The sequence below is a fragment of the Benincasa hispida genome, chromosome 4, assembly GCF_027475165.1.
Source record: "Benincasa hispida cultivar pf3 chromosome 4, pf3_genome.v1.1, whole genome shotgun sequence".
Lineage (NCBI taxonomy): Eukaryota > Viridiplantae > Streptophyta > Magnoliopsida > Cucurbitales > Cucurbitaceae > Benincasa > Benincasa hispida.
This window is the reverse complement of record NC_143481.1, coordinates 66,209,418-66,220,411: the sequence shown is the minus strand read 5'-3', so window position 1 is coordinate 66,220,411 and position 10,994 is coordinate 66,209,418. Positions and strand designations below refer to the sequence as shown.

Here is a 10,994-nt window from a genome sequence, read left to right as displayed (position 1 = left end):
GAAATCATTCTATAGAGAAGCTTTTTGATTTTTTTAACTTCTTCATCTCCTTCCTTTCACCAAAATTAACCAAGGAAACCCACAACTCTCCTTGATTCTGACCTTAATATAATCATTGTATTGGTGTCATCGTTGCTGTGTTTGAAGTATTGCTGTGAAGCAACGTTCGTGAGAAGGAGATCTTGTTCGTGATCTTGTTGTCTAAGAGGAATTCGAGAAGAAACGGATCTTTAAAGGTAAATCTATCTCCATACCTTTCCTTTCTGTAATTTACAGTAGAAATGCATGCTTTAGGCTTATGTATGTTTATCCATGTTTCCCTCGTTCTCTGTTTAATTTCAAGTTTCAAATTGAAAATATAAGACATAAACACTACAATAATTTGGACCTTTCCTGACAACGAAAACCATCGGGATTAGTCAAAAAGAGCCTCGGTTAAACTTTTGCCAACGGCCAATAATCATTAGGAGGACCGTGGGCAAAGCCTTGTTGGCATAACCTTCCTCGATGGTATAACACGCAATCGTGGGGAAAAAAATTATCTCAACGGATGGAGAATAGGGCCTTTATCCCGACCCTCAACAAGACCGTCGGGATAATTCTTAAACCCCGACGGTCATAATTTATAAAGACCTTTGGGAGAAAAAAAAAACTTTGCCCGATGATAACCTAATTGAATATATCTCGACCGTGACAAATTTATAAAGACTGTTGGGCGAATTGACTTACACGAACGGTGTGTTTGCATCGTCGGGATTTCATAGATTTTTTGACCTCGTGGACCATCAAGGTTTTGTTTATTACCATCAGGAGAAGATGAAAAATGCATTAAATATGGTTTTTCTTAACCTCTTTTATCGATTATATATTTAACCGTTAGAATTAGCTTTTTTTAATTCTTTATTCAAATTTTTTTTTCAAATGTCATGCCTCTTTGAGTTTTAAAAATATCATTCAAACTAATATAAACATTACCAAAAAAATCAAGTAAATGTCATATCAAAGTAAATATTATATAGAAAACATGTTTGAATTTCAAGTCTTAAACATACTATTCATCTCAAATTAACACAATACATCCACAATTCCTCAATAAAAAATACAAGCTCATGATAGCGTCGAGTCGTATCAGGAGATGCATTTACAACCTTAATCTACAATTCCTAAATCAAAAATAACATTAACATCTATAACCTAAAATGTGTTTGTCGAGAGATGCTTCTGCAACAGAAACCTCAAGGGACCTACAAAATACAAATTTAAATATGTTTAATGTTCAAATACCATATACCAATCTCAAAATGAATATAGAATTTAAAACTCAACTAAGAACATTAATGAATTAAAACAAACCAACTCAAACTTGCATATTTCAATCTCAAATTAAATATAGAACTTAAAAGCAATGTAAGAACATTAACAAATAAAACTCACGTTAACTTGAACCTAACATAAAACTTAAAACCCAACTTAAATCCAACGAACTCATAACTATATATTTCAATCTCAAACCTAATATAGAACTTAAAATTCAACTTAAACCCAACCAACTCATAAGAATTGAAACAAACCAAGACATATACGTTTACTTATACAAACCAACTTACCTCCCCCAACTTAGTTTTTCTTAAATGAAGTTTATTGAACCCCTCAACCCCCCCCCCCCAAAAAAAAAAAAAAAATCTCAATCCCAATATACAAATCAACATAATTAAAATTGAAACAAACGAACACATATCTACATTTATTTAAACAAACCAAATTAAAATTAAACATACTTGTACTTAAAACCCAACTTAAACCCCCCCTCCCAACATACAAACCAACATAATTAAGAATTGAAACTAATTAGTTACCATAAATGTTGAAGACTTCAAAACTTCTAATTGAAACAACATACACAAACTAACTATACTCTCCACCCCCCATTTAGCACAAATTGAAAATCAAACTCAACTTCAGAACACTAACTATACTTTAAATAACCATACGTTAATGTTGTTACCATAACTGCAGAATAACAATATACGTAAACTTCTAGTCAAGTTTACTATGAAAATTGAAGAGTTCATACCTAGTTCGATTTATCTCTCATGAGCTGTAAGAGCATAGCTTTCATATCATCCATCTCAGATTGTCTTTGAGCTTCCAATTTAGCCAGTCTGGCCTTTATCTCTTCTATCTCTTGTTTTTGCTCCTTTATAACTCTTGATGAGGATGCACTGGATGATGATTTACTTTTTTTTTTTCATTTTTTACCCTTTGGTGTCCTACCAAGGCCCACTCCTGTGCCAACGCCTGCTCGTATATTTCTTCTTCCGATATTGGTTCAGACTCTTCTTGGGTGAGGCTTCTCTCAGCTCGACCTTTGATTCTACATCAATAATTAGGACAAATTATTGTATGAAAATTGTATGTAAACAAAGTTACATTGTGGAATAAGAACTTACATATGCATCATTAGCGACCTGATTAACAAACGACTGGACACTCTTACAGTGTGTTTGCTTGAATAAGTCCACTAGGTCTATTGTTTAACCGTTGAGATCCTTTCTGCAAAACAATTCACATAGAAGATATTAATAATACTTTCTTAGAAATCAAATATAGAAATACTTTTAATATTACCGTGGATTCTCGTAGGCATATGAAAGTCTTAGAACCAGCTATATGAGAGTACTTTTGGGCTGATCGATTCCTTTTATTAGTCTATGCTACTTTCTAAGAAAATGAGAAATTAAGAGGAAATGAGTAATTGAAATGATTGTAAACCCAAAAAAAAAGGACAAAAAGTTCTTACTTTCCAGTCGGTGGATTCAAACTTGTTACATAAAAAGTGTCAATCTTCTATGTCATCTTTAAGTCGATCAAGTGAGTGTGCTCATGCCTCTTTAGGACTTGCATATTTTTTATAGTGTTTGTGTAGTTTCCCCCTGTACTTTTTAAACAAACTTTTCATCTATTCATCGATGAAATTATTGAATAGTTGGCTGGACAAGTCTAACACAATATGGTTCTGAATTAAGAAAAAAAAAGAAAAACTAATTAGTATTTCTGCAGATGCAGATGCATATATATAATTTGTAAAATATCAAATAACCATCTTACCAATAATTACTTTTAACTAACTCTCTAGTTTCTATTGGTACCTCTCTCCATCATCCATAACGAGCAGAAAAAGATTCCCGAATGTTGGTACCAATGCCATTGCTAAACCTTTTTGCATTGTTGCAAATCGGTTTCTCCCATACAGGGTCGATTTCGATAGAAATTCTCCCAAATTGTTGCACATATCTACCCAAATCAGCGTTTTGAGAGTATCCACGTACAATCCAATTACTCGTACAACCAGACTCTGAAGAAATTATACGTCGTTAGTTTAATTAAACATTAGTTTGTATTCAAATTACCAATTATAGATCTAAAATAACTTGAATTATCTCCCACGGAGGATGATCTGCCAATTTGCTCGGCCGCTAAATACTCCAAGATTGCCTCCTCATCAATGTGACCTACCATTGTTCATTTACAAACAACAATATATATGTTATACATAGAGGCAACATGTACATTTAGCCTCTTAATAATTATGGTAGGATTTCCCTTCACTTAAATCTTTTAAAAGGCATATGAAAATTTTGTATGTAGGGAAAAAAAAAATCAACAACTCATATTTAACAAACATTTGTATAAGATTTGCCTTGTTGGACAATCAATTAGGATCTCATGGTATTATGTTGAACCAAAGAATTGTGAAGATCAACAAAATATAATAATAGGATTTAGGGATTTCAAGGATATAACTGGAAAACATAGTTTCCAAGTTGTGAATCATATTGAATTTCTTATTGTGGACATTTTGAGAAAAAAATCAAATATTAGATGATTATTATATTACATTAATTATTTACAACCAGCTGTATGTGGATTCTAGTATGTGTACAATTCATAATATTAAAATTCATTCAAAATAAACAGTGGGAGGGGAAAAAAATGTTGCCAAAAATTGAAGCAGACTGACGATGACTGGATGGAATGGACAGCGAACGGATGAGAGGACGACCAGACGCCGAGCGAGGGAGAAAAATCGGGCAGAGATCGAAAGGAGAAAAAGAAAAATAGAGGAAGACGAGGTTGTGCGAGGGTTTTAAACGGATTTATCTCGACTGTCGTCTGGTAAACCGTCAGGAGAAATGAAAATATCTCGATGGTAAATCAAAAATCGTCGAGGGAGTTGCACACTTCCAACGGTCACATGCAAATCGTCGGGCTAACACCAAGTTCTACCGACGGTGTTCTAACACAACCGTCAACATAAATTCACAAATTTCCACCTAATTTTTAATTTAATACCCATAGACCGACGATCTTTCGTGTACCGTCGAGTGTATTCCACACCTCCTGACGATCTTCTTACACCACCGTCGGCATAACTTCTCCATTTTTCATAAATTTTTTATTGTAATAACAATCACCCGATGGTCTCTCCACGAATCACTGGGCTAACTCCACAAAAGCCCGACGGTCACTCAAATACCGTCAGGCAAACTCCACAAAGTCCGATGGTTACTTCCATACTGTCGGCCTAACTGTAACAATTTTCCATAATCATCTCATTTATATTTATTATTTTTTTAAAAATCAAACTACTCTCGACGATTGCTCAACCACCATCAGGAGAATTTAATTTTACCCCAACGGTGTTGCTTCGATTGTCGAGATAAGAGAAAGATAGCCCGACGATTATGATACTGTCGAGATAGTTGAATACGCCCGATAGTTGGTTATTAGACCGTTAGGATAGATGCGTTATCCCAACGGTAGTATAGAATCCGTCAGAATAGTTTTTTATCTCGACGTCGTTGTTGCACCGTCAGGGAAAGTTACATACGCCGACGCTTTTTTCTGCGCCGAGGTAAGTTTCACTGCGGGAATTCCATTCCCTTTAGTAACAGCTTCTCCCAATCCGGATTGCCATTGCATCCTCATCAACCTAAGTACCAGGTGGGGTTGGAGCTACGGGAAAATTTTGACTCCCACCAGCTCCATCCTTCTATGCTCCCGATATGGAAGGATCCTAGACTTGGGGATCTTGAACTTGGGGGTCCTAGACTTGTGGATCCTAAACCCCTTCTCTAATCTTCATTTTCACTCTGTATTTGGGTGCCATACCCTAACATTCACACATAATCAGTTTCTACTAGATTCCCCATCCAAGGAAATATGTCAACTAAGACATTAAATCAAACAAGATTTCATGCATAACATACTAAAAACATTTACTTAAAAGACATACCTGGCGATGATGAAGAACCCGTTAATGGACAATAGGGACATTCTTGACTTACGTTGTAAGTCAATTTACAAAACCTATAACTTGATTTCTGATACCAACTGTAACGACCCAACTTTTCGAGACCCATAACTAAGGTCATTACTACCATGCATGCAAATTCAAAAACTAAAACCAAAACCAGTTTATCGTTTTATTGTAAAATAATTATTTTCTAAACACATAAATAACAAAATAAGATTTGATTCAGATTCCCAAGAAAACTTTAATAAAATGAAATATTTATATGTATAATTACTAAACTCAATAGTTTTAAATGAAAATACATTCGAAACTTTTTAAAACATGACATTGAGCGGAAGTGACTCCCTAATCCCATATGACACCTTCAACAAATTTCCCTGTCAAGCGGTTGAAGAAGAAGAAGACTTTTCTTCTTTTTTCTTTTTAATATATTTTTTAAAAGCCTTAAACCCTAATACATACATACATATATTCAAAATCTCTCACAATCAAATCCAAGATCCCAAAATAAATTATCTAACTTATCTTAAGTTAAATCCAAATTTCCAAACTTCATAAAAATTTCATTGAATTAATTAACTTACCTCGATAATTTGATTTTTGGCCTCATAAATTTTAAAATTAAAGGAAATAAAACCCAATAATTTACAAAAACTAATTTAAATTTAATTAGAACTCGGGATGTTATATTTAGACAATGATGTAATTAGCCTATTTATTTAGATTATATGTATAGAAAGTCTATTATATAAAAGCTTTTGCACTCAACATGAATGTGGATCATCAACATCATTTGTCATGTACTTCTATTGAGGGTGAATTTTCAAATCACAATACGTATATAACTCAATTTATGTTTACTCAAGAAGGAAAAAAGAGAGATTTTTAAAATTTTATTGAAATAGAAAGGAATGATAAATCTATCAACTTTGGAGCGTTCCTTCCTTTGTCGTTCACTAATAGATTTGCTTTAGGTTGCCTATGGACTTGGCCTGATTGTTAATCTGCTATCAACAAATACTCTATTTAATCGAGAAAAAAGTTCAAATTCTCTCTTCTTAAATTAATTAATTAATAATGTGATATATATTCATAATTTAGAAAAGAAAAAGTTCGAACAGACTAGATGAAATTATTTCTTTAAAAAATTAAGGTTTAAATGATAAGTTTTGAGACGTAAAGAATTGAGTAACCAAGAAATAAAGCCACATTTATCAATTTATAATAAAAATTGGTGTAATTATAATGAAATTTTATTGATAGATAAATTGTAATGGGTAACAATCGCAAATGTGTAATTGAATTGTTTTTTATCACGTTTACTTAGAATTATGAATCTATCGCATTTATTGTTATCATTATCGTTCGGTCAATCGGTAACGATAACAGTAAATGTGATAGATTTTATGGTTGTCATGTTGTAACAGTACAATAATAGTAACCGTAAAGTAATACTAATAGTAACATAATTTTCAAACGCAATCAGATTGATTACCCTTCGCTTTTCAATCAGATTGTACTTTTTTTTTAATACAAATTTGGAAGCAAACTCGAGATGTCAATATAAGGATGCAACATCAAACATAATAAAATGGGATCTACTTTTAGATTACCATTGATTTATTACGTTTCTCCTAGATAAATGTAGCTGAAATGTAGTTTATGAAATATGTTAAATTTTGCAGTTCTAATATTGTAACAGTACAATGACAATAACCGTAATAATAATATTAACGGTAATGTAATTTCTTAACTCAATCAAATTGATGACCCTTCGCTCCTCAATTAGATTGTACTTTTTTATTACACATTTGAAAGTGGATTTAGATATCAGATACAAAACACAAGTAAACGATATCAAATATGATCAAATGAAACCTACTTTTCAAATTACTATTGATTCATTGCATTTCTACTTAGATAAACGTATTCTAAAAGTAGCGTGCGAGTAAAAAAAAATTATGACTCAATGAGAGTATTATGAGTATGGTAATAAAAATTAACAATTATGATTACTACGGAGAAAAGTTTGAAAAAATAATTTGGTAAAGGAATAAAGTGGAAAGTTTGATTAGCAAGCTTTCTAGTTCAAAAAAAAAAAAAAAAAAAAAAAAAGGATTAGCAAGGTTTCGCTATCATAGCATCACCAATATGCACATGGCTGTGTGTGAAGGACCAATCCCATCTCTCAATTTTTCTTCTACCTCCCAACTCCTAAAATCTTTTCCTTAGATCCTCCTTCATATCCCACCCTCCACGCGTCCTCATCTCCCAAATCCCTCTCCACGCGCACCCCACCTCACGCGCCTTCCTCCACAAATATCTTATCTCGCGTATTTTCACACGCTCTATAAATTGCGTGGAAGAATGTGATCAGTTATCACTCTTAGTTTCTTCTCTCTAATAACAAAGAACCACGTGTTGACGCTCTCGAACCTACCAAGAAAAAAATATTCAAAAATATAAAAAAAGATGAAAAAAATTTGAAAAAGGGAACTTCCCACTTCACGCTTCACGGAACATTACGCTTCCCCCAAGACCAGCCACGTGTGCCCCACCTTTCGGCAGTGCTTGACACTCCCTCACTTCTTATTGGTTGACGGTGGTCCCACTCCTCAAACGGAATCCAATTACTACCAGATTTGCATCTTTCTTCCCCTGGGCCCCACTCTCTATAAAACATAATTCAACCAATTAACGTCCCGTCACTATTTCCGTTACCTAGCCCTAGGGCCACGTGTTCTTTTTTCTTTTTTCTTTTTTCTTTTTTCTTTTTTTTTTTAGAAATCATCCGCACCGCACTGTGCTTTGCTTTGCTTTGTTTTGGTGTGTTTTTGTTGTTTATCATCGTACTCTTTCTCTCTCACACTCGAAAACGAAAACGCCATGCCTGAACTGAAAACTGAAAATCTGTTTTTGTAGTTTCGTAGTAAGTTTGTTTGTTCGTCATGGATGGCGGTGAAGCAGCAGCGCAACGGATGATCGTTGGATCTTGTGGTAAGACGATAATCAATCCGATAATGATGAGATTCCGACCGATTGCTCCGAAGCCTGTCCCCGGAGGATCTATTTCCGGTGGTGCATCGTCGTTGGAAAGTAAGAACTCGTCGATTTCCAAAGGAAGGACGAAAAGGAAGTACGTTAGGGTTAGAAGAATATAGGAAAAAGAAAACTACAAGAAACGGGGAGATCGCTAATCATGATGAGGCCGCCGTGACGACGGCGGAGGCGACGACGACACTACAACTGCTACCGGTGGAATTCATCGGCGGCGGATCTGAGTGGTCGGAGAATAAAACGGTTACCGGAAGGATGGAAAAGGAGATGGTATTGGTATCAGATCCAAAACGTGAAGCGGTGGAATTGTGGGTGACGGTAGAATGCGTGACGGACGCATGCATGGATCTAGAATTGAAGGAAGGGGAGATAGGGTGTACGGATGAAGAGAGGATAAAGAATCTAGAGGAAGACACGTGTCCAGGGTTTGTATCGGACGGTATGAATAGAGTAGAGTGGTTAAACAAGGCATTTAAGAGGATGGTATGGCAAAGGGAAAGGGAAAGGGAAAGGGAAAAGAGAATAAGGAACATCAACGAGGGTGAGGGTGAGTCACCGGCAGAAGTAGGTGTATGGTTAATATCAAAACCCAAATTACCTAATTTGAGAAGAGTATTTACGTGCCAAATAAAGCTGCAGTTTAAAAGAGGTACGGAAATGGAGAAGGACTCGAAAGTTGTGCCGTGCGATGCGTGGAGAATGGACGGTGGAGGATTTGCATGGAAATTAGACGTCAAAGCTGCTCTCACTTTAGCTCCTTTGCTTCAAGAAGATTTTGATTGAAATTGAACTCAATTGAATTTCAGGTACCATTTTAATTTATTATTTTCTTTTTTCATTTTTCTTTTGCTTAAGAAACTAAAACTCTCTTCATTCTAATATATGATAGGGACATTATGTTTTTCTTTGGCAGCATTGCACCTAACAATTTCAACATAATAATAAACTAAAAAAAGCATCAATTAAAGTACAGTTTTACAACAACTATTTAAACTATACCCAAAATTTTAGTACTAGAATAGTAGGTACATATCCATATCCTTTAGTAATAATTAATTTAATGGGGGTAATTCATCTCTCCCTTCTTTCCTCCATTACTCTTACTTATCTTGTAAATTAATCGATTTTTCCTTAATTAAGAATATAATGGACTTCCATTTAACCTTATTTTGAACAAATCATTCGTTAATTATGTGTAGACTCTATCAGCTAGATGGAACAATTTCAATTCATATGGTTATTTAATAACCCCCAAAAAATCATGGTCTAGAATCGTGTACTGTTTATATATATAGGAATAAGCTTCTTCATCATTTTTCCTATCCATGTAGAAACTTTATGGATTTTGGTCGATTAATTACCGAACTATCTTGATTTACATGACTATGAATTGCATCAAAGTTGAAGACGCCAAACAAGGAATCAATTATTATCTAGCATAAATATAATGTTGATAAATTGGTATAGTGATAATAATCATGGGTTGGCCTAATTGTCAAAAAAGAGTCATGGATATAATAAAAGAAGAGAATTGGTTCAATTCATGGTAGCCAACTACCTAGGTACATAAGTTAGTCTAGGAACGCATAAATAAGAAAGATATTATAGGATGAAAGATTCAAATATTTGACTTTTTGATCGAGTATATATGTTTAATACCAGTTAAGTTATACTCCGTTCGACATAAATGTTATTTATCTTAAATATGAAAGTCATTTTTATATGAATGGTTTTTGCAGGTGATACCGAAGTTGGCACTATGAAAGTGTAAATAAATAGGTGATTAAACATGTAATAAAAGGAAGGTAGTAGCTGTGTGCATTATGGGTCGTCACCAAGTAACCAAGCAAGACACACTTGGAAGGAATGGTCGCTCAATGCAAAGAAATGAAACAAATTAGTAACTACGTACTCTACTAGTAGCTCAAAGTTGCACTATATAAAATTGACCAAAAAAATTGTAAACATATATAAATTAATGGTTGAACTTTGCAGCAACATGAACCTCATTTCCTGTGTCTATTGTATAGAATGATGTATTATCATTTACATATTTTTCTTTTCTTTTTTTCCTACTGAAATTGATGACTCTATTTTGATCCTCAAGGAGGTTGCAGGTAAAAGTGAAAAACTATATCCAATGGTAAGAGGTACTCTTTTTGACAGTTTATCTCAATCCAAGTCGTAAAGATTTATAGTGGACAATATAATACCAATGTAGAGATATTTAGAGGTCTATCATCTGAGAATTGTACGCGAAAAACTTTCCTTATCAACATTAAATGTGGAAGTTTTTATGCTTAATTGTTTTGAATCCATTTGTGGAGGTTCTGAGGCCATAATTTTCATGAGGTAAATGATTGAATTGATCACTATATCGAGGTATTTTTCTCTTTTAGTGATTTAACAATAAAAACACGTGAGTTACATTGTGCCAATCTCACCAAAATACTCTCTTTTTTTTGAGATATGCATGAGGCTTTTCATGTTTTTAGTAAGTTGAACTTCTAACTTTATTGGAGATAATGCATATCAATTATAGTTGAATTAGACTATAATAAATTTTTGAATATTAAAAGATTTTATACATAGTTTTTAAAGCTATTTTGAATATTCTAGC

The 10,994-nt window shown here is 33.8% G+C and overlaps 1 pseudogene across 1 annotated transcript; it reads left to right on the top strand.

The window, feature by feature from the left end:
- Positions 1 to 8,114: 8,114 nt before the first annotated feature.
- On the top strand, positions 8,115 to 10,174 carry LOC120076820 (uncharacterized; annotated as a pseudogene). Its single transcript, XR_016528898.1, has 2 exons — positions 8,115 to 9,180; positions 10,114 to 10,174. The product of XR_016528898.1 is annotated as an uncharacterized LOC120076820 (transcript).
- The last annotated feature ends 820 nt before the right edge of the window (positions 10,175 to 10,994 follow it).